Raw genomic sequence first — 26,684 nt, forward strand, 5'->3', positions numbered from 1 at the left:
AACATTAGAAATGTGATCAATGCTATAAGAAAGAATTCATCACACTTTCACTTACACATCCATTGGGTAAACATTTACTAAACATCTATATGTATATGCACTATATTTGGTGCTTGGGATACAAATACTAATAAAATGCAGTTCTTTCTGTTAAGAAGTTTATATTCTGTTCTCCAGTGGTTTAGGCAAGTAGAGACACTATTGCAATACAGTGCATTATACCTATTGCTATGGAAGCACATGGAGTATCATACATGTAAGTCAGACTGAACAGAGTGGGAAGATTGTGAAGTGAAGCTTCATGGAAGAAGCAACATATAAGGTGAGTTAGAAGTGAGAAGTAAATAATGGAAAGAAGTGGGGACAGCTCAACAACCAAACAGGGAGAGGATGAACACTTGCAAGTTAATCCAATGTAATAGGAAAAACAACTTAACTACCATATTCTAGCTATTGCTAGAAAGTTATAATCAAGAAACAAGAGGGTAAATGACAATCTTTTATAGCTCTAAATCATATTCAATCCATTAACCTACGATGTATCACTGTAAGAAACACAAAACAAAACCAAATATCAGAACTACAACACGAACAATACAAACAGTATCCAGATTTCATAACAGGCTAATGTGAGAAAGCATTCACATTCTAAACTAGTCTTTTCAGTCATATATGTGCAAATTAAATGTCATTAGCCTTGAACTGTACACTTAAAAATAGTTAAGATGGTAAATTTTATGTTATGAATATTTTATCAGAAAAAGAAAAAAAGAAAAGCAGTCAATCCCACTAAGACTTACATCCTGGGTCTAAACTTTGATTTGCTTTGTAACTTCAAACAAGTCCTTTACTCTTTCTAAATCTCATATTTTTCTATCTGTAAAATGAAGTTAACTACTATACCTCTCTACCTCACCTAGCTGTGACTGATATGAAAATGCTTTGTGATTTTTGCAAGAAAGGCACTATGCAAATCCAAGGCCATATTATCATCTGAGATATAAAAATCTATCATGCTTAACATTGTATAATACACTTTGGCTTAATGATTATATTTGATCTATTCTTATTTTCACAATGAATTGTTTGCATGCATGTTGTAATCGTATACAATCTAAAATAAAAATACAAACCTCTAATACAAAAACAAGCAAAAGATAAAATATCCTAGGCATATGTGAAACTTTATTCAGGTGAAGTTTCTACATTTGAACAGCTGCTTTCTTATTTGTTATCACCTCATCATTAAGTGTACCAATAATTAAATTGGATTCACTTTTTAAAGCCTCATTATTTAGTAAGCATGGACATTAAAGAACTATTTTATACTATACTAAACCCCAGGATTGCTATCCTGAAGAGTATTTGGTTTATTCCCCTACACTTGACAATTTTTCTAATCTTCCTACATTCATAACAGTATCAATTCTAGTTCAGTGTGGGAAATTAAATAAAAAGCATGAGCATACAAAATGCATGGTGTATTTATTATGATAGTGACCTATTGATATTATATCTGTGTCCATTTTCCCAAGAGAAATCAAAGGCAAGAAGTTAGTTGTTATGATATAATGACCAATGGTCATTATGTACTTATAATTAAAAAAATAAATCTAAATTTTGCTAACATTTCCATTTTTATGAGTTTTTACTTTGAAACAATATATTTAATTGGAAGCAGCTATACAGCTTTTTAGGGACTGAGGGTTTCTAGGAATGATTGCCTAAGTCAAGAAATTATGGTGTCTGAAGATCCTAAGTGTGTCAGGATCTTGGCAATGTCAGGAGCTTGAGATCCACTTAATCTATGAAAGATATCTTAAGCACATTTTATAAAGCAACACCAAGAAAATAAAGCAATAAGAGAAAAATATGAAAACAAGAAAGTCAAAGATGTGTGGAAAATGTGCAAATCAGAGAATGAAGAGACCAGAAGAAACAAGGAATACTCAAGAGAAAATACAAGGCAAACCTGGAAAACAGGCTGGAATTCAGTGTTTCTAATCAGTGTTATTTATTCAAGTAATGATTACCCTCTTCTAATAGAGTTTTTTTTATTTTTAATATAGAAAGACTTGCATACATGACAACTATAACTATAATACTGTTAAAAGCAGTATTCAATATCAAGAGATTATATAAATATATCTGGAGCTGTTTTCCAAATATTCCTCAAATTCTGATTACTGGGGGCCAATCGAAGTCTTGAAGGTGTAGACTGATTTCAAATTGATGACATTTTTATATGCCCTTACATTTTACTAAAAACAATTGCCCAAACCTCCTTTAACTGGTTACCAAGTTAATTTATTAAACCTCACTTTTATTCTCAGTGTTAAGCTACACACAGAAGGTGCTTCACATTTTAGCTCTAAAAGTGTACAAGTTAGGAATGTGACAATGTGACTTTGCTTCATACACATAGGGTGCTCTACCTTTTGTTTTCAGCATCATCTTACTCTGCCAAATCTTTAAATTTGTGTAAGAAAATGGACCAACAGAATATATTGTGCATTCACTCAATCACTAGGCTTCTTAGTCCTTGTAAAGAGCTGTTGATATGTGTGTCAGGGTTGGCAGATTGATACAGCAGATGGGGATTCTGTTGCCTATTACACTTTTTCCCCTTAGAATTGGCATTACATGAGATTTAGCCCATCCATTTTCCTTTAAAGAAAGTGAACAAGAGAATGCCATTATTAAGAATCAATATTTAGATTCAAAACCACTCATGTAATTATAATGAATGTTTTCACCCCTTATCAAAGCAGCTATCTTATATTGAGTATTTCTAAAACATTGCCATTTTATTTTTTATATGTTCTTAATATAAAATTTATCCTTTTAAACTTTTTAATTGCACAATTGAGTGGCATTAAGTACATTTACAATATTGTGCAACCATCACCACAATCCATTTCCAGAATTTTTTTCATCTTCCAGACAGAAATTCTATACATTAAACAGCAACTCACCATTTCCCCTTCACCCAGTCCCTGGCAACCACAATTCTACTTTCTGTGTCTATGAATTTGACTACTCTACATACCTCATAATAAGTAGAATTATACAAAAGTTGTCCTTTTGTGACTGGCTTATTCACTTCGTGTAATGCTATAAAAATAAATAAAGGAAACCTCATTTAACAAGGAGTTGGGCAACTCTGAAGGAGCTCTCATGCACATATCACTCACTGCAGCTTACAAGCTTCAGCAGGAAGAAAGATTTCCTTCTGACACATCAACAAGCTACACACCACCTTCAGCCAATGAAAAACCACCACAGCCCTCCTCAATTTTCTCCTAAAACTTAATAAATGCTGGCCTTCCTTTTGTCTCTTTGGACTTGCCTATGGTTTGCCATAGTTTGCATGCCCCAAATTGCAACTCCTCTGCTATTCCCCAATAAACTCATTTTGCAGGTAAAATAACCGGCTTTTTTTCCTTAAGGTCAACAATGTTTTCAAGGTTCACCCATGTTGTAACATGTGTCAGAACTTCCTTTCTTTTAAGGCTGAATTATATTCCATTGTATGTGTACCTCACATTTTGTTTATCTATTCATCGATCCATGGACCCTTGGGTTTCTTCCATCTTTTGGCTCTTTTGAATAATGCTGCTATGAACATGGGTGTATAAATATCCTTTTGTGTCCCTGCTTTCAATTATTTAAGATATATACTCGGAAGTAGAATCTCTGGATCATATGGTAATTCTATTTTTAATTTTTTGATGAACCCCCATACTCTTTTCCATGGCAGCTGAACTGTTTTCCATTCTCACCAACAGTGTACAAGAGTTCCAATTTAAAACCTAGCCTTTTATTTAACAGCATGTTTATGAGTATTTATAAGATGGTTAAGATAAACAAATGACCTGTTCTCATGTTTCCTCTAACATTAACAGTTTAGGCTATTTAGTCCATAAACATAAATTTGGATTTTAATAGTGTCCCTAAGCCAGGAAATGTTGATGATCTCTAGGCCAATAATTCAGTACCAAGTCAAGCTAGTCTCTTGCTTCTTCCATAACTTTGTATCCCAGTTCTATTCACTTGTGTTACTTCATTTGTGCTTTAGTTCTACTTTTTTTCAGCTACTACATTCTGTCTTCCTTCAATTAATACCTAATGTAGAGCTCCAATGCCTTAATACTAACATTTATTACTTTGGTGCATCTTACTGTCAACTAGGTTTAATTCTTGTAATACAGACCCCGCCATTTATTCCTACCTCAATATAGTCCTAGGACATACAATTGGCTACTAAGAATGTTGACTCTTTATTTTCCTTTGTGGAATGAGTATTCAAATTATCCCTTAAACAGATGGCCTTGACAAGATCCACAATTGTTACTTAATTTCAACTCTCCTTGGCAGCCCTCAATGGAATCAGGCCAAGACCATGTCTAAATATGCTTAAAAAGAGATAGAACATTCCACTCATGCCCTTCCTTCTCCCTGGAAAGTTTGTCTCTAAGACTCAAATAAGCTTTTGAGAGCCACTGACATCAACAGGACACTCCTGTGGGAACACAAAACCTTAACCTACTCAAGTCCCATGACCTTGTCTTATGGTCTATAAATTGTCAGGAGTGCATAAAGACTTTCCAAGAGTTATACATTATAAATAGATTAGTTTCCAGGATCATATCTTCAAAATATACTCTTTCCTAATGTTGATCTCCCAGAGAATGCACCTGTACTGAAGGGGAAATTTCTCCTTCCCCACTTCGTATTTCACAATTGTCCTTCCTCCATTTTACAAAAGAGAATCATCACCCCCATATCTCACCATTATCATATCTTACCATGGTGCATTGTTTCCTCAGTGGAGAAACATCTGGGAAGACAAACAAGAGATAAAACAAAATATTACTTTTTGTGTTGAGGGTGTAAATGACTCTAATAATGGATTAACACATTTTTGTAGGTCAGGTTATTTTCAGTTCTTTACTTTCAAAAAAGTTGTCAGCTTACATATACTTAAAAATTAATTTTGATGACATCTCTATAATGTTTTTGACATATAAGTCAAAAGGTGATCAAATCAAAAACTGACATTGCTATAACAAAATTTTTTTATATAAATGTGTTTTCTGAGTACTTCTATCTATAAAAATGAAAATTAGGGATAGAAATGATGTTTAACTCACTCATTCTAGCAATAGTAATATTCACTGACAGACACATGAACTGGAAAATATGTTCATCTATCTCATTAAGAAATGTGTTTTCGAGGTTCGGAGGGAAGATGGCGGAAGAGCAAGACGTGGAGATCACCTTCCTCCCCATAAATACATCAGAAATACATCTACACGTGGAACTGCTTCTATAGAACACCCACAGAAGACCTCAAACCTCCCAAAAGGCAAGAAACTCCCCACGTACTTGGGTAGGGCAAAAGAAAAAAGAAATAACAGAGACAAAAGAATAGAGAAGGGACCTGCACCAGTGGGAGGGAGCTGTGAAGGAGGAAAGGTTTCCACACACTAAGAAGCCCCTTCGCGGGCAAAGACTGCGGGTGGCAGAGGGGGGAAGCTTCGGAGCCACAGAGGAGAGCACAGCCACAGGGGTGCGGAGGGCAAAGCGGAGAGATTCCCACACGGAGGATCGGTGCCGAGTAGCACTCACCAGCCCGAGAGGCTTGTCTGCTCACACGCCGGGGTGGGCGGAAGCTGGGAGCTGAGGCTCGGGCTTTGGTCAGATCCCGGGGAGAGGACAGGGGTTGGCACCCTGAACACAGCCTGAAGGGGTTAGTGCACCACAGTTAACCAGGAGGGAGTCCGGGAAAAAGTCTGGAGCTGCTGAAGAGGCAAGAGACTTTTTCTTGCCTCTTTGTTTCCTGGTGCGCGAGGAGAAGGGACCAAGAGTGCTGCTTAAAGGAGTTCCACAGATGGGCGCGAGCTGCGGCTATCAGTGTGGACTCCAGAGACGGGCATGAGACACAAAGGTTGCTGTTGCTGCCACTAAGAAGCCTGTGTGTAAGCACAGGTCACTATCCACACCTCCCCTCCCAGGAGCCTGTGCAGCCCACCACTGCCAGGGTCCCATGATCCAGGGACAAATTCCCCTGGAGAACGCACGGCATGCCTCAGGCTGCTGCAACATCATGCTGGCCTCTGCCGCTGCAGGCTCGCCTCTCATCTGTACCCCTCCTTCCTCCCGGGCTGAGTGAGCCAGACACCCAAATCAGCTGCTCCTTTAACCCCGTCCTGTGTGAGCAAAGAACAGACGCCCTCAGGTGAAGTACATGCAGAGGCGGGGCCAAATCCAAAGCTGAACCCCGGGAGCTGGGTGAACAAAGAAGAGAAAAGGAAATCTCTCCCAGCAGCCTCAGAAGCAGTGGATTAAAGCTCCATAATCAACTTGATGTACCCTGCATCTGTGCAATACCTGAACAGACAATGAATCATCCCAAATTGAGGAGGTGGACTTTGGGAGCAAGATATATTATTTTTTCCCCTTTTCCTCTTTTTGTGAGTGTGTATGTGTATGCTTCTGTGTGAGAATTTGTGTGTATAACTTTTCTTTCACCATTTGTCCTAGGGTTCTGTCCATCCGTTTTTGTTTTTTGTCTTTTGTTTTTTTAAAAATATTTTCTAAATTATTCTTTATTTTTTATTTTAATAACTTTATTTTACTTATCTTTATTTTATTTTATTTTATCCTTTTTTTTTTTCTTTCTTTCTATTTTTTCTCCCCTTTATTCTGAGTTGTGTGGATGAAAGGCTCTTGGTGCTCCAGCCAGGCATCAGGGCTGTACCTCTGAGGTGGGAGAGCCAACTTCAGGACACTGGTCGACAAGAGACCTCCCAGCTCCACATAATACCAAACGGCAAAAATCTCCCAGAGATCTCCATCTCAACACCAAGACCCAGCTTCACTCAATGACCAGCAAGCTACAGTGCTGGACACTCTACGACAAACAGCTAGCAAGACAGGAACACAGCCCCATCCATTAGCAGAGAGGCTGCCTAAAATCATAATAAAGCCACAAACACCCCAAAGCACACCACCAGACGTGGCCCTGCCCACCAGAAAGACAAGATCGAGCCTCATCAACCAGAACACAGGCACTAGTACCCTCCACCAGGAAGCCTACACAACCCACTGAACCAACCTTAGCCACTGGGGCAGACACCAAAAACAACAGGAATTACAAACTGGCAGCCTGCAAAAAGAAGACCCCAAACACATTAAGATAAGCAAAATGAGAAGACAGAAAAACACACAGCAGGTAAAGGAGCAAGGTAAAAACACACCAGACCTAACAAATGAAGAGGAAATAGGCAGTCCACCTGAAAAGAATTCAGAATAATGATAGTAAAGATGATCCAAAACCTTGGAAATAAAATAGACAAAATGCAAGAAACATTTAAGAAGGACCTAGAAGAACTAAAGAAGAAACAGGCAACGATGAACAACAAAATAAATGAAATTAAAAATACTCTAGAAGCAGAATACTCAATAGCAGAATAACAGAGGCAGAAGAATGTATAAGTGACCTGGAAGATAAAATAGTGGAAATAACTACCGGAGAGCAGAATAAAGAAAAAGGAATGAAAAGAACTGAAGACAGCCTCAGAGACATCTGGGACAACATTAAACGCACCAACATTCAAATTATAGGGGTCCCAGAAGAAGAAGAGAAAAAGAAAGGGACTGAGAAAATATTTGAAGAGATTATGGTTGAAAACTTCCCTAATATGGAAAAGGAAATAGTTAATCAAGTCCAGGAAGCACAGAGAGTCCCATACAGGATAAATCCAAGGAGAAACACACCAAGACACATATTAATCAAACTCTCAAAAATTAAATATAAAGAAAACATATTAAAAGCAGCAAGGGAAAAACAACAAATATTACACAAGGGAATCCCCATAAGGTTAACAGCTGATCTTTCAGCAGAAACTCTGCAAGCCAGAAGGGAGTGGTAGGACATATTTAAAGTGATGAAGAAGAAAAACCTACAACCAAGATTACTCTACCCAGCAAGGATCTCATTCAGATTCGATGGAGAAATTAAAACCTTTACAGACAAGCAAAAGCTGAGAGAGTTCAGCACCACCAAACCAGCTTTACAACAAATGCTAAAGGAACTTCTCTAGGCAAGAAACACAAGAGAAGGAAAACACCTACAATAACAAACGCAAAACATTTAAGAAAATGGGAATAGGAACATACATATTGATAATTACCTTAAATGTAAATGGATTAAATGCTCCCAACAAAAGACACAGACTGGCTGAATGGATACAAAAACAAGACCCATATATATGCTGTCTACAAGAGACCCACTTCAGACCTAGGGACACATACAGACTGAAAGTGAGGGGATGGAAAAAGATATTCCATGCAAATGGAAATCAAAAGAAAACTGGGGTAGTAATTCTCATATCAGACAAAATAGACTTTAAAATAAAGACTATTACAAGAGACAAAGAAGGACACTATATAATGATCAAGGGATTTATCCAAGAAGAAGATATAACAATTGTAAATATTTATGCATCCAACATAGGAGGACTTCACTACATAAGGCAAATACTAACAGCCATAAAAGGGGAAATCGACAGTAACACAATCATAGTAGGGGACTTTAACACCCCACTCTCACCAATGAACAGATGATCCAAAATGAAAATAAATAAGGAAACACAAGCTTTAAATGATACATTAAACAAAATAGACTTAAATGATATTTATAGGACATTCCAACCCAAAACAACAGAATACACATTTTTCTCAAGTGCTCATGGAACATTCTCCAGGATAGATCATATCTTGGGTCACAAATCAAGCCTTGGTAAATTTAAGAAAATTGAAATCGTATCAAGTATCTTTTCCGACCACAACAGTATGAGACTACATATCAATTACAGGAAAAAATCTGTAAAAAATACAAACACATGGAGGCTAAACAATACACTACTTAATAACCAAGTGATCACTGAAGAAATCAAAGGGGAAATCAAAAAACACCTAGAAACAAAGGACAATGAAAACACGATGACCCAAATCTATGGGATACAGCAAAAGCAGTTCTAAGAGGGAAGTTTATAGCAATACAACACTACCTTAAGAAACAGGAAACATTTCAAATAAACAACCTAACCTTGCACCTAAAGCAATTAGAGAAAGAAGAACAAAAAACCGCCAAAGTTAGCAGAAGTAAAGAAATCATAAACATCAGATCAGAAATAAATGAAAAAGAAATGAAGGAAAAGATAGCAAAGTTAAATAAAACTAAAAGCTGGTTCTTTGAGAAGATAAATAAAATTGATAAACCGTTAGCCAGACTCATCAAGATAAAAAGGAAGAGAACTCAAATCAATAGAATTAGAAATGAAAAAGGAGAAGTAACAACTGACACTGCAGAAATACAAACGATTATGAGAGATTACTACAAGCAACTCAATGCCAAAAAAATGGACAACCAGGAAGAAATGGACAAATTCGTAGAAATGAACAACCTGCCGAGACTGAACCAGGAAGAAATAGCAAATATGAACAGACCAATCACAAGCACTGAAATTGAAACTGTGATTAAATATCTTTCAACAAACAAAAGCCCAGGACCAGATGGCTTCACAGGCAAATTCTATCAAACATTTAGAGAAGAGCTAACACCTACCCTTCTCAAACTGTTCCAAAATATTGCAGAGGGAGGACCACTCCCCATCTCATTCTACAAGGCCACCATCACCCTGATACCAAAAGCAGACAACAATGTCACAAAGAAATAAATCTATAGGCCAATATCACTGAGGAACATAGATGCAAAAATCTTCAACAAAATACTAGCAAACAGAATCCAACAGCACATTAAAAGGATCATACACCATGATCAAGTGGGGTTTATTCCAGGAATGCAAGGATTCTTCAAAATATGCAAATCAATCAACATGATACACCATATTAACAAATTGAAGGAGAAAAACTATATGATCATCTCAATAGATGCAGAGAAAGCTTTCGACAAAATTCAACAGCCATTTATGATAAAAGCCCTGCAGAAAGTAGGCATAGAGGGAACTTTCCTCAACATAATAAAGGCCATATATGACAAACCTGCAGCCAACATCATCCACAATGGTGAAAAACTGAAATCATTTCCACTGAAATCAGGAACAAGACAAGGTTGCCCACTCTCACCACTATTATTCAACATAGTTTTGGAAGTTTTAGCCAGAGCAAACAGAGAAGAAAATGAAATAAAAGGAATCCAAATCTAAAAGTAGGAGTAAAGCTGTCACTGTTTGCAGATGACATGATACTATACATAAAGAATCCTAAAGATGGAACCAGAAAACTACTAGAGCTAATCAATGAATTTGGTAAAGTAGCAGGATACAAAATTAATGCACAGAAATCTCTTGCATTTCTATACACTAATGACGAAAAATCTGAAAGTGAAATTAAGAAAACACTCCCATTTACCATTGCAACAAAAAGAATAAAATATCTAGGAATAAACCTACCTAAGGAGACAAAAGACCTGTATGCAGAAAATTATAAGACACTGATGAAAGAAATTAAAGATGATACAAATAGAAAGAGAAATATACCATGTTCTTGGATTAGAAGAATCAACATTGTGAAAATGACTCTACTACCCAAAGCAATCTACAGATTCAATGCAATCCCTAACAAACTACCACTGGCATATTTCACAGAACTAGAACAAAAAATTTCACAGTTTGTATGGAAACTCAAAAGACCCCAAATAGCCAATGCAAATTTGAGAACGAAAAATGGAGCTGGAGGAATCAGGTTCCCTGACTTCAGACTATACTACAAAGCTACAGTAATCAAGCCAGTATGGTACTGCCACAAAAACAGAAATATAGATCAATGGAACAGGATAGAAAGCCCAGAGATATACTCACGCACATACGGTCAACTTATCTTTGATAAAGGAGGCAAGACTATACAGTAGAGAAAAGACAGGCTCTTCAATAAGTGGTGATGGGAAAACTGGACAGGTACATGTAAAAGTATGAAATTAGAACACTCCCTAACACCATATACAAAAATAAACTCAACATGGATTAAAGACCTAAGTGTAAGGGCAGACACTATCAAACTCTTAGAGGAAAACATAGGCAGAACACTCTATGACATAAATCACAGCAAGATCCTTTTAGACCCACATCTGAGAGAAATGGAAATAAAAACAAAAATAAACAAATGGGACCTAATGAAACTTCAAAGCTGTTGTACAACAAAGGAAACCATAAACAAGACCAAAAGACAACCCTCAGAATGGGAGAAAATATTTTCAAATGAAGCAACTGACAAAGGATTAATCTCTAAGATTTACAAGCAGCTCATGCAGCTAAATAACAAAAAAACAAAAAACCGAATCCAAAAATGGGCAGTAGACCTAAATAGACATTTCTCCAAAGAAGATATACAGATTGTCAACAAACACATGAAAGATTGCTCAACGTCATCAATCTTTAGAGAAATGCAAATCAAAACTACAATGAGATATCATCTCACACCAGTCAGAATGGCCAACATTAAAAAATCTAGAAACAATAAATGCTGGAGAGGGTGTGGTGAAAAGGGAACCCTCTTACACTTTTGGTGGGAAAGTAAATTGATACAGCCACTATGGAGAACAGTATGGAGGTTCCTTAAAAAACTAAAAATAGAACTACCATATGACCCAGCAATCCCACTACTGGGCATATACCCTGAGAAAACCATAATTCAAAAAGAGTCATGTAACAAAATGTTCATTGCAGCTGTATTTACAATAGCCAGAACAGGGAGCAACCTAAGTGTCCATCATCAGATGAATGGATAAAGAAGATGTGGCACATATATACAATGGAATATTACTCAGCCATAAAAAGAAATGAAATGGAGTTATTTGTAGTGAGGTGGATGGAGTTAGAGTCTGTCATACAGAGTGAAGTAAGTCAGAAAGAGATAAACAAATACAGTATGCTAACACATATATATGGAATCTAAGGCAAAAAAAAAAAAAAAAGGTCATGAAGAACCTAGTGGCAAGACAGGGATAAAGACACAGACCTACTAGAGAATGGACCTGAGGATATGGGGAGGGTGAAGTGTAAGCTGTGAGAAAGTGAGAGAGTGGCATGGACATATATACACTACCAAGCATAAAATAGATAGCTATTGGGAAGCAACCGCATAGCACAGGGAGATTAGCTCGGTGCTTTGTGACCACCTAGAGGGGTGGGATAGGGAGGGTGGGAGGGAGGGAGATGCAAGAGGGAAGAGATATGGGAACATATGTATATGTATAATTGATTCACTTTGTTATAAAGCAGAAACTGACACACCATTGTAAAGCAATTATACTCCAATAAAGATGTTAAAAAAAAAAAAGAATTGTGTTTTCAATAAAGGTTTACTTTAGATATTTAGTATTACTTGTCAAAATATGCAATAGATTTACGTTGGTTTAATAAACTATTTATTATTAATAATGGTAATGATAACTTACTCCAGAGTAAAATATTTAATTTTGTTACAGGAATTTTTTTTTAAATATGATTTATACACATATTTTAGTTCCAGAGAGTATGATAGGCATAAAATATATTGTATTACGATAAAATTTTGTTGGGGAAATGAAATGGAAATACAAATTCAAGGAGAAAGATGAAAAATGAAAAATATCCATCTGTTAAAGACAAAATTGGCTACATATTTTTCAAATGGATAATAAAGGTGTATATCATATCAGTGTAGTCTATATTACATTTGATGCATTGAAAAGAGTAATGTAACATTTTAATTTAAAGTGTAATATTTACAATCTACTAGTAATTACAGCTTTTGCAACTATTTAAACTAATGGTTCAAAATTTTAGGTGTCACTTTATAAATACACCTGTAGAGCAGTAGGCCTTTTTATCTTAACCTGGAAGCAAATATGGAGTATCAGACCTGACTTGAATATAGATAGAATTCTACAGAAATTGCACTTCTACTAATAAAACGTCACATTTTTTTCAGACTTGGAATAATCTTTGTGTGTACATATGTTATCCCCCAAATGTTGGAAAGTCAGTTTTTAGCAAAATCCCTCCAATTAATTTTAACCATTGATAACAGCATGTATTCCATTCTCTGAACAGAAGTCTGAATTAACAGATATAGTATAATCAAGTAAATTTAATTTTAATTTATTTCTTCAAATAAATTATAAGAAATAAATATTTCTGTGGTTCTCTGTACTATTTTTGCTCTTGTTTTATTTTCAGTAACAATGCCATCTGCTGTATTAAATAGAATGGTGTGAAAAATGAACTGTTTGTTGTACTAATATTTCTTCAGGAGAATAGGACTTTTGGAGATAAAATTCATTCCTGCAAAATACAAGGCAGATATTATTCAGAAAAAAACCAAAGTACTATTGAAATATTCTCTGTATTTCATCATTTGTTTTACAGAGAGCTTGCTGGAATACCATTTGTTCTGTAATTGAAAATCTACACAATATAGAACCACAATAATGAAAGGCAAATATATTCAAGGGGCTAAATGACAACATCAAGATAAAATGTCTTGTGTCAAGAATAAGTTTCAGCATAGGAGTATAGAAAATTTCAAAGCAATATTATTGATTCTGAAAGCAGAGGATTCTTATTCAAGAAGACATAGTAGCATTCAGGGGTGACCTTATTATTAGCAACAATAATAAAAATCATATTGAATCCAGTCTTGAATGCAGTGCAGTAAGCAATTTTATTTTCTTCATCCTTTACACACAAACACAGACACACACACACACAGATCCCCAAGTGCTGCTTTGAAAATAGTAAGAAATGACACTATCATCATTTCAATTCTTGTAATTCTTAAAGGTAATAAAAATACAGCTTTCTTTTTTTTAATAAAATATTATTCAAAAGAATTATTAAATGTATGACAGTAACTACACTGGTGGGGGCTTTGGATTGAATTTTGTCACCCTCAAATTTTTTATGTTGACATCATAACCTCCAGTACTTCATAATGTGATCTTACTTTGAGATGGGGGTCTTTACAGAGGTAATCAAGTTTAAATGAGGTTATTAGGATGGGACTTATTCCAATATGCCTGGTGTCCTAGCAAAAGAAAAATTTGGAAACCAAGACATGCATTAGAGGGAAGGCAATGTGAAGGAACACGGAGAGAAGATGGTCATCTATAAGACAAGGAAAAACACCTGAAATAGATCTTTCCCTCACAGCCCTCAGAAGGAATCAACCTTGCAGACACGTCGATTTTGAATTTGTAGCTTCCAGAATTGTGAGTCAATACATTTCTGCTGTTTAAGCCACCTAGTCTGTGGCACTTTGTTACAGCAGCCCCACAAGCTGATTAATACAGCAGACAAAGACAATCGCAGTATACATGTGTGTCTGTGTATGTATGTGTGTGTGTGTTTGAGACTACTGACTTAATAGAATGGGGTGATATAGGTCAAAGGGTACAAATTTTTGGTTATAAAAAGAACACACACTGCAATACACACTACAATATATAAAATAGATAACCAACAAGGACCTACTGTATAGCACTTGGAACTATACTCAATATTCTGTAAGAACCTATAAGGGAACAGAATCTGAAAAAGTATATATATTTATATATGCATATATATGTATATGTATATACATATGTATATTTAGCTGAATCACTGTGCTGTACACCAGAGACTAATACAACATTGTAAAACAACTGTACTTCAATCAAAAAAATACAGCATAGTGACTATAGCTAATATTACTGTATTTTATGCTTGAAAGATGCTGAGAGTAGAGCTATAAACATTCTCACCATACATACACAAAAAAGTGTTAACTATGTGAGGTGGTGGATGTGTTAATTATCTTGATCTTGGTAATCCACAATTTATGTGTATATCAAATTATCACATTGCATACTTTAAACATATACAAGTATATTTGTCAATTATTCCTCAGTAAAATTAAAAACATGATAATTTTTTTTAAAAAGGAAAGTTATGATTCTGTCATCTCTTAATTCATCTAAAACTTTCTTGAACCTAGTTATAGTTCTCCTTGTTCTCCTTTTGTGGTAATGAATTGCAGGTTTTTATTATTCTAATTTTAAAACACAAATTTCATTTACACATTCCATGAGTATATTACATTTCAAAAGAAGTCCCCTTGCTCTGTTATATTGAGGAAAACAGAGGTTTTCCCTATCCTACGTCTATATGACTACAGATTTTGTTCTTCTCTACCTTCAAACTTTCTCTTTCAACCAGTATTTTCAGTTTTTAATGTATACAAACATTGAAGCCTCTCCATATATGTGATTATTCTCATTGAATTGTCTTTATCAACTGAGTTTGGTTTTTGTTACATTTTACATTTGGAGGAACACTTCTGTTTGGCATTCTATTTGTATTTCACTCATGCTAGGAGCTAAAACATGGATTTATTCCTTTTGCCATCTTCCCGTGTCTAAAATAATATAATAAGATTTTTATTTTCCTCTTGGCTCTTCTTACTTCCCTTCTGCTGCAGGGTACCACTCCTCTGTACTTGCTGCATCTTCTCCACACCCGTATTGTAAGTGACAGGAATTTAATGAATGTTTCCTTTTCTTTCACAGGTATCATTACTAAATGAAACATTCTCTTTTCTGCCACTATTAAGACACTTTCTCCTCAGATAATAGATATTTGGAAAACTTCCATGGTGAGTGTTGTCAAAGATAAAAAAAATACTGGACATTAATTAAAGCAGTCAAAACTGGTTTTATTCAGTAACTATTGACAGGCTGAAAAGAGCTGAGCTCCATTCCAATTTGTGCTGAGGTGACTGAGCATTTAAAGGGAGGTTACTTGATTATACTATACATTTGTGAATTCAGCCTTCTGTTCAGAGAATGGAATAAATGCTGCAATTAATGGGTAAAATGAATTGGAGGATTTTGTTAAAATTTTTGGGAAGCCATTTTTTTTTCAGGCTTGAAATAATCTTTGTGTATGTACATGTATCACCCCCAAAATCGAGGGAGTAGGGAGGGGAATGGGTGGGGGTTCAAGTGAAAAATTACAAAGGGTTAATTCCTATAAATGTGATTAAACCAGGTGTGTCTTTTAGCTGACAATTATGGAAGTTAGGATTCTATCCTGCCACAGAAACTGGGAAACAAAGGCCCTATTATTCCTGATGATTACGTTTCAAAGGTATGGCTTTCAGGTGCTTGAGAAAGACACTCCTGAGTCATAGGAGATATGTATACATCTCAAGCAACAGAAGAAGCATTCACAATTGTAAACCTTTATAGTACAGGCATACCTCATTTTTTTTAAATTTGCATTTGGCTTTATTGTGCTTCACAGATATTGCATTTTTTTACAATTGAAGGTTTCTGGCAACCTTGCATTGAGCAAGTCTAAGGGCTCTATATTCGCATCAGTATTTGCTCATTTTGTGTTTCTGTGTCCCATTTTAGTAATTCTCACAATATTTCAAATGTTTTCTTTATTATTATATTTGTTATGGTGATATGTGATCATTGGTCTTTAATGTTACTTTTGTAATCATTTTGGAATGCCACAAATCCCACCCATACAAGACAGTAAATTTAATCAATAAATGTTGTATGTCGGAGTCCAGCTCCAACAGGATCCAGGATACCCCAAAAGGATGGACAGCGTCGGCAATGAACAACAGGAAGGAGACTGAGACTCGTGGACTCAGCCAAGTCAACAGGAAGGAGACTGAGACTCGTGGACTCAGCCAAGTAAACATAGCACCATCTCGTGCTTTCTTTATTTCATATACTCATATATAGATTACAGTAGAATTACATAAATCATTAACATACATTGTAATATTATTGTTTTGAGTCGAAAGAATGAATCATTTTGAACCCACAAAGATTTCCTTAAAAGATTACGTAAACCATACCTTTTAGTTTCTAGATTTTCTCATAAGATAAATTCCAAGGTTACCATTATGTACAGTACGTGTTCTAAGAATTATTCTTCATGGTTAACCAACCTTAACACCTAAGTCTAAATATATCCTTATATTCTATATATCCTCAGCCCCCACATAGCTTTTCCTACATGGGCATTCCTTTTTTATAATGCCATTAAAATATCTAAAATATACTTTACAATTTCTATTTTGAATATTGCTACTCAAAGGCAATTTAATATAGCAACAAACAATATTAGGACCCCGATAATCTATTAAAGAATAACTTTCCAAATCATTTCTATTTGTCCCTAATCTAGAACATATCTGTTCACCAGTTAATTGATCAAATATCATTAAACTACCATTAATATTGAACCACAAATTATTATTATCATCATAAACACCCTCATATGGCCATATCTCTAGGGAGGATGGTGTTTTCCAAAGAAACATTTCCCTATGTCCAGATCTAGTCACTGTTTCCCAATGTCCCTCTTGAGGCACCGGGCCTTGCCATACATTACTCAAAGAGGGAGTCAGGGTAGTTTTTTTTCATCTAGGAAATCTAAGATTTTTCCTTGGGGCAAATCCTGCCACACTTAAATTTACATATATAGAAATTATAAGTATTGCGTTTATCGGGAGTGTAGTCCACCTTCCACGTGCGGTTCCGCCTTGCAGTTCCACACTGGAGCGTCCCATGACCTTGTCATGGCGTTGCACCGTCTGGATGGCTTCCAACAGTTGTATGTGTTCTGACTGGTCTTTTACCATTTCTCTCCTTCTTCTCAGGCTTCCCTATTCCCTGAGAAAAAATAATATTAAAAATTAGGTCAATTAACAACCCAGCAATGCCCTCTAAGTGTTCAAGTGAAAGGAAGATCATATATCTCTCTTTTTAAAGCAAAAACTAGAAATAATTAAGCTTTGTGAGGAAGACACGTTAAAAGCCAAGATAAGCTGAAAACTACGCTTCTTGTGCCAAACAGTTAGCCACAGTGTGAATGCAAGGAATAGTTCTTGAAAGAAATTGAGAATGCTACTCCAGAGAATATACAAAAAGAAAGCAAAACAGCCTTATTGCTGATATGCAGAAAGTTTTAGTGGTCTGGATAGAAGATCAAGACAAACTCAACATTCCCTTAAGCCAAAGCCTTATCCAGAGTAAGGCCCTAACTCTCTTCCATTTTGTGAAGGCTGAGAGAAGTGAGGAAGATGCAGAAGAAAAGTTTGAAGCTAGCAGAGGTTGGTTCATGAGGTTTAAGGAAAGAAGCTGTCTCCATAACATAAAAGTGCAAAGTGAAGCAGCAAGTGCTGATGTAGAAGCTACAGCAAGGTATCCAGAAGATCTAGCAAAGACAATTAATGAAGGTGGTTACACTAAACAACAGATATTCAATGTACTCGGTGGGCCAAAAGGTTCATTTGTATTTTTCTGTAAGATGGCTCTAGTAGCACTAGTTGTCTTTAACTTCATTTGAAACAATTTTGTTAGATTGTATGTGACAGCTGTCACATCAGCGTGCATTTAAAAAAATATATCAAAATTAGTGAATTTTTCCGTAGCCATTTTAATATTGAAAATGGAAGAAAAGCAATATTTCAGCATATTATGCTTTATTATTTCAAGAAAAGTAAAAACGCAACTGAAATACAAAAAAAGATTTGTGCAGCGTATGGAGAAGGTGCTGTGACTGATCAAACGTGTCAAAAGTGGTTTGCGAAGTTTCATGCTGGAGATTTCTTGCTGGACGCTGCTCTACGGTCCAGTAGACCAGTTGAAGTTGGTAGAGATCAAATCAAAACAATAATTAATAACAATCAACATTATACCATGCGGGAGATAGCCAACATACTCAAACTCTCCCAATCAAGTGCTGAAAATCATTTGCACCAGCTTGGTTATGGTCATCGCTTTGATGTTTGGGTTCCACTTAAGTTAAGCAAAAAAACCCTTCTTGACCATATTTCCACGTGCAATTCTCTACTGAAACGTAATGAAAACGTTCCATTTTTAAAACAAATTGTGACGGGCAATAAAAAGTGGATATTGTACAAAAATATGGAATGGAAGAGATCATGGGGCAAGTGAAATAAACCGCCACCAACCACACCAAAGGCCGGTCTTCATCCAAAGAAGGTGATGTTGTGTATATGGTGGGATTGAAAGTGAGTCCTCTATTATGAGCTCCTTCTGGAAAACCAAAAGATTAATTCCAACAAGTACTGCTCCCAATTACAGCAACTGAAAGCAGCACTCGAGGAAAAGCGTCCAGAATTAGTCAACAGAAAACGTATAATCTTCCATTAGGATAACGCAAGACTGCATGTTTTTTTGATGACCAGGCAAATACTATTACAGCTTGGCTGGGAAGTTCTGATTCATCCGCTGTATTCATCAGACATTGCACATTCAGATTTCCATTTATTTCAGTCTTTACAAAATTCTCTTAATGGAAAAAATTTCAGTTCCCTGGAAGACTGTAAAAGACACATGGAACAGTTCTTTGCTCAGAAAGATAAAAGGTTTGGAAAGATGGAATTATGAAGTTGCCTGAAAAATGGCAGAAGGTAGTGGAACAAAAGGGTGAATATGTTGTTCAATAAAGTTCTTGGTGAAAATGAAAAAGGTGTCTTTTATTTTTACTTAAAAAACTGAAGGGGCTTTTTGGCCCACCCAGTAGATGAAACAGCCTTATATTGGAAGAATATGCCATCTAGGAATTTCATAGCTAGAGAGGAGAAGTCAACGTTTGGCTTCAAAGCTTCAGGCTGACTCTCTCTTTTGTTTTTTTTTTTTAACATCTTTATTGCAGTATAATTGCTTTACAATGGTGTGTTAGTTTCTCCTTTATAACAAACTGAATCAGTTATACATATACATATGTCCCCATATCTCTTCCCCCTTGCGTCTCCCTCCATCCCACCTTCCTATTCCACCCCTCTAGGTGGTCACAAAGCACAGAGCTGATCTCCCTGTGCTTTGTGGCTGCTTCTCACTAGCTATCTATTTTACGTTTGGTAGTGTATATATGTCCATGCCACTCTCTCACCCTGTCACACCTTACCCCTCCCCATATCCTCAAGGCCATTCTCTAGTAGGTCTGTGTCTTTATTCCTGTCTTGCCCCTAGGTTCTTCATGACCATTTTTCTTTGTTTGTTTTTTAGATTCCATATATATGTGTTAGCATACTGTATTTGTTTATCTCTTTCTGACTTACTTCACTCTGTATGACAGACTCTAGGTCCATCCACCTCACTACAAATAACTCAATTTCGTTTCTTTTTATGGCTGAGTAATATTCCATTGTATATATGTGCCACATCTTCTTTATCCATTCATCTGTGGATGGGCACTTAGGTTGCTTCCATGTTCAGGCTATTGTAAATAGAGCTGCAATGAACATTTTGGTACATGACTCTTTTTGAATTATGGTTTTCTCAGTAGTGGGATTGCTGGGTCGCATGGTAGTTCTTTTTTAGATTCTAAAGGAACCTCCATACCATTCTCCATAGTGGCTATATCAGTTTACATTCCCACCAACAGTGCAAGAGGGTCCCGTTTTCTCCACACCCTCTCCAACATTTATTGTTTCTAGATTTTTTGATGATGGCCATTCTGACCGGTGTGAGATGATATCTCATTGTAGTGTTGATTTGCATTTCTCTAATGATTAATGATCTTGAGCATCATTTCATGTGTTTGCTGGCAATCTGTATATCTTCTTTGGATAAATATCTATTTAGGTCTAATGCCCATTTTTGGATTGGGTTGTTTGTTTTTTTGATATTGAGTTGCATGAGCTGCTTGTAAATTTGGAGATTAATCCTTTGTCAGTTGCTTCATTTGCAAATATTTTCTCCCATTCTGAGGGTTGTCTTTTGGTCTTGTTTATGGTTTCCTTTGCTGTGCAAAAGCTTTTAAGTTTCATTAGGTCCCATTTGTTTATTTTTGTTTTTATTTCCATTTCTCTAGGAGCTGGGTCAAAAAGGATCTTACTGTGATTTATGTCATAGAGTGTTCTGCCTATGTTTTCCTCTAAGAGTTTGATAGTGTCTGGCCTTACATTTAGGTCTTTAATCCAGTTTGAGTTTATTTTTATAAAATATATATATATATGAGTTTTTATTTTTCCTGTTACTGAACTTTTAATAAATGGGAATAAATTTGCATGCATTCTTCTGTGTCTTGATTTTTCACCTGATATTATTTTGTAAGATTTATCCATGTTGTTGTGCGTAGCTGTAGTGCATCCATTTTCACTGCTATATAAGGCTCAATATACCAAAATTTAGAGTGTCACTATAGATGAACATTTATTTTACTTATAGTTTCTGATAATTACAAATAATGTTTTCCAGAACATATTTGCACATGTAATTTCAAATAAATGTGCATGAGTTTTTTGGGCATATAACTTGGAGTGCTGAGTGGTAATAGGATGTGGATATCTACACGTTTACAGAGAAATGCCAATTTTTCTCAGAGTGGTCATAAAATTGTATGATCCTACCAGCAGTCTATAAGCAGCCATGTTGCTCTGCATCTTCAACAATACTTGGCAGTACTACTTTTATTTATCTTTGTGTTTATTCATTTTTATTTTTTTTTTTATTTTTAGCTAGCTAGCTACTCTGTCAGGTTTGTAGAGCTACATCATTTTTGTCTAAATATGCATTTCCCTGAGTACTAATGGGTTTAAGAACCATTTCATATTTTTATCTTGTTCGTCATTTGGATTTCTTCTTTTTTAAATTATCTCAAGTCTTTCGTCCATTTTCTTATTAAGTTCTCTCTCTCTCTCCCTGTTAGATTTGTCAAAGTTATTTATGTATTTTCTATTGTACCTTTTTTTTGGTTATAACTTTTTCAAATATATTCACTCAGTCTGTGGCTTTTCTTTTCACTCTTTTTTGATGTATTTTCATGAACAAATGTTCTTCATTTTACTTCAGACAGATTCAAAAATATTTTCCATTATGGTTAATGCTTTTACATGTTTTGTTTAGGAAATCTTCCTACCCCTAATTCATTACAATATTCTGTTATAGTCTCTTGTAAAACTTTACAGCTTTGCCTTTCATTATTGCTTTTTACTTGAATTGGAATCAATATTTGTATATGATGTGATATTGAGGCACACTTTTATTTTCTTCCATAAGTTTATCCAAATTTCTCATCACAACTAATTGAAGAGACTATTCTTTCCCCACTACTCTACAATGCCATATTAGTCATAAATCAAGTGTCTATATATAGGTAGATCTATATTCTCTTCACTTATTTTGTACCCTTGAAAAAAATAGGTAATCTGCTATTGTTGATTTCAATCTAAGACGTACATTATTTATTTTTTTTATTTTTTATTTTTTTTAAGATTTAAGTGTATTTTATTAACTATTTCTGATTAAAACAATAGTACATGAAAATGCCAGAAAAGAACCCTACAATACACAACAGTATATAGTGAAAACTTTCTCACTGCCCTTCCAGAGGCAACCACTATTACTAAGTTTCTTATGTATTCTCCCCCAAATAATGTATGCATATATACAGTATCTTTTTTATACAAATGACAGCATACTCTATATGTTGTTCTGTATCACACTTTTTTCACTTAACAGTATACAGTATTTTTTTTTTCAAACATCTTTATTGAAGTATAATTGCCTTACAATAGTGTGTTAGCATCTGCTTTATAACAAAGTGAATCAGTTATACATATACAATATGTTCCCATTTCTCTTCCCTCTTGCATCTCCCTCCCTCCCACCCTCCCCATCCCACCCCTCTAGGTGGTCACAAAGCACCGAGCTGATCTCCCTGTGCTATGCAGCTGCTTCCCACTAGCTATCTATTTTACATTTGGTAGTGTATATATGTCCATGCCACTCTCTCTCCCTGTCACATCTCACCCCTCCCCCTCCCCATATCCTCAAGTCCATTCTCTAGTAGGTCTGTGTCTTTATTCCCGTCTTGCCGCTAGGTTCTTCATGGCCTTTTTTTTTTTTTTCCCTTAGATTCCATATATATGTGTTAGCATACTGTATTTGTTTTTCTCTTTCTGACTTACTTCACTCTGTATGACAGACTCTAACTCCATCCACCTCATTACAAAAACCTCCATTTCATTTCTTTTTATGGCTGAGTAATATTCCATTGTATATATGTGCCACATCTTCTTTATCCATTCATCTGTCGATGGACATTTAGGTTGCTTCCATGTAAGACGTACATTATTTAGATAAAGTTTTCTAATTCTTACTTAAATCTTTACTAAGTAGTATCTTTACTACTTGTTCAATCAATTGTTGAGGAAAGTGTGTTAAAATCTACTACTGTGTGCTTTTTTTTTTAATTCCTCTATTTTTTTTTTTTTAAGGATTTTTTTCTTTTTAATTAATTAATTTATTTATTTTTTTTGTCTGTATTGGGTCTTCGGTTCGTGCGAGGGCTTTCTCCAGTTGCGGCAAGCGGGGGCCACTCTTCATCGCGGTGCGCGGGCCTTTCTCCATCGCGGCCCCTCCCGTTGCGGGGCACAGGCTCCAGACGCGCAGGCTCAGCAATTGTGGCTCACGGGCCCAGCTACTCCGTGGCATGTGGGATCTTCCCAGACCAGGGCTCGAACCCGTGTCCCCTGCATTAGCAGGCAGATTCTCAACCACTGCGCCACCAGGGAAGCCCTAATTCCTCTATTAATTCTTTTATTTTTCTCTATATTTATTTTGAGATTTATTAAGCAAATTCAAACCTAGCATTAATATGTTCCTGGTGAATTGAACATTTAAATGTTATGAAGAGATGTTCTTTAATACTAGCAATGACTTTTGTCTTAAATAATATTTTGTTTGATATAAATATAGCTAGACTGGCTTTTATGTCACTAGTATTTTCATGGGATATTTTTTCAATCATTTTTCTTTCAATTTTTCTGTGCACTTACACTGTAATGTTTAAATCATTTCTGATCATCTTTATCATTTAATTTAAGGATTTATTTTATTTTCATTTAATGCAATTAATGATATATTTGAAAGTAAAAAATACAATTTTCTTTTGCTTCGTATTTGTCTCATACATTAGGTTTCAAAGCCAGGGAATAATCCTCTGTGGTTTACAGCTCCACCCTCTGGGCTCATGACTCTCCCTTCAGAGTCATCCTTTCTATTGCATGAAAGGTAGCATGGATCTGTTTGTAGCTGAGTGGTTTTATCAGCCTGTTTCTTGTCTGTAGAATTGCACCAAACTTCTCAGAAATTAAATTTTATCCTGGTGGATTAAACTATTTCTTTTGTTTTACTTTTATCCCCGATAAATTATTGCTATTTATACAATCAATACACATTTTCATTTGTCCACATATTAACCTCTTTTTTTATTCTTTATTTCTTGTATTTCAATCATTCCTTCTGAGACTACTTTCCTTCTGCCTAAAATACATCATTAAAATTTCTTATTGACCTTCTGCTAATGGAAAATTCTCTTGCCTTCCATTTGTCTGAAAATATCTTTAATGCACTCTCAATATGAAAGGTATTTTTATTAGGTCTATTTAGAATCTTAGGATGTCATTTATTTTCTTTCTAGGCACTGGTTATATATGATAATCATTGCCATATTTGAAAACTTAGTTGTTGGTGTAAATACTGTTATTTTCAAAGTAATCTTTTTTATGTTATTGTTTTTTCCTTGGTCTGGCTGCTTTTAACATTTTCTCTTTGTCTTTGTGGTTTTTTTTTTTTTCTTTTTCTTTTTCCATTTTCACTAAGATTTTCTATGTGAGGACTTATTTTTGTTTTTTTATTCTTGGTATTTTCTAAACATCTTGAGTATGTAGCTTACTTTCTTTATCAGTTCTAAAAAATAGAAAATTCTTAGCTATTATCTCTTCATTTATTACTTCTGCCTCATTATTCTCTTCTCTAATTCTAAAATTCTGTTCAGACATGCCAATAATCTAACTATTTCTGACACAGTTTGTGCTCTTCTTCTGTATTTTTTTTCTTTCTCCATACTGCATTCTATAAAATTGCTTCAGATTTACCATTTAGTTCACTAATTTTATTTTCTGCTGTGTCCAATTTTTAGTCAAATAATTCAATGTTGCCAAATTGATTTTTTTCATTTCCAAAATTTCTGTTTGCTTCTTTTCATGTATGCTTTTTTTTTTTCATTTCTTAATAGTTTGCTATTCACTGTACATAGTATCTCTTTAAACTTGGTAAGTGTAGTTTTAAAATCTTTGCTGCTTATATTATCTGAGGTGTATACATGTCTGCTTATTCTGGTGGGGCTCATTTATACTGTCTTATTGAGTCATGTGCCTGGCTATTTTTACTGGTGGCTGACTTCCCAATATTCTCTAGTTGCAATAAATTCTTTAAGAATTATGAACAAGGTCTTTGTATGAATGTGTGGAGTGTATCATCCAGAGGTGAGGGCCACATCTTTGATATGAGATCAGGGTTTCATCTAAATCTCCAAATACCTTATAACCATTTCCCTTGATCTGACCAGTTTGGAAACTTGAACTTCCTAACTTTTACTCATTTAGTTTACAAATTCTTTTTGTCTATACATTTTGGCTATGGCTTTTAATCTTCACAATTACTTCATGCAATAGGTATAGTGCACAATTTCTGTAGCTAAATAAAATAAAAGATCAGTATTATGATAACCTCACTAGATCTCATTACAATTGGTAAAGCCAGATTTATCTTATAATGTATCCAGAGTAGGAATAAAACTTAAATTGAATAGTTATCTTTTAAATTGGCTTCAACTTATACATTCCAGCATTTATATGCATGAATCCTTTAAGATTACTTTTAGTTTCCTTCTTTTGCTTTACCACAACACTATGGAATAGATAAGTCAACTAGTGTCTCATATTTTTTCAAAGAAAATAAACCAGATTTCAAATATATAAGTGTCATGTCAATGGTTAGAGATAGTTGTTGATAGATTAATCAACAACTGTCTCTAACTTTAGATGGATATATCTAAAGTTAGAATATAGTATAAGAAAACAAGGAAGCTTTAATTCTTAATCTTAAAGATGAATCATTTAGAATATTTTTTGCTTTGTTGTTTTAAAAGATCTTTTTCTAGCATATCTACACTTTGTCACTGAAGCAAAAACTCCATTTAAAATGCCATCAAAGAGTGATTTCCTGATTTAATATTCTATTTTAAAATGATGCCAATAATAAAAGTTGATATTTCTTTATAAAAATGACTACCAGCATACTCATTTGGTTTGGCCCATGCAATGTTGGCCTAGTCAGTATTGTAAATATAAATTAGCTACCACCATTTCAAAAGTGGGATATTGTACATACAAATCTTGACTGTCTGGCAAAAATCAGAATATCTGGAAATCATGAACCTGCATTATTTCATTACCAAAAATTAACTGGACATGAGGACTGACTGTACTGTTAGGATTAGCATAGGTTCTCTTGTTTTCTATAGTCTGAGTTTGACCCATTATCTACATACGATTGCAGCCTTTTTGGACATTCTGAATATGTGACGTCCTGTCTTAGAAGTTGGGAATACAAACACAAAAATGTCATGAACATTTCTATCCTTCTTTTTACTTCCTCATGTAAGACGAAGTGAGAACAATTGTGCTTTTGTCCCCTTGCTAAATTCCTAGCAGTTTAGGCTAGAAAGTGTGCAAGCCACTGTCTTTGAATTGGTTGGACTGAACCCAACAGGGAACTACAATGGATTTGGAAAGAA

Source organism: Balaenoptera acutorostrata, chromosome X, assembly GCF_949987535.1.
Source record: "Balaenoptera acutorostrata chromosome X, mBalAcu1.1, whole genome shotgun sequence".
Classification (NCBI taxonomy): domain Eukaryota; kingdom Metazoa; phylum Chordata; class Mammalia; order Artiodactyla; family Balaenopteridae; genus Balaenoptera; species Balaenoptera acutorostrata.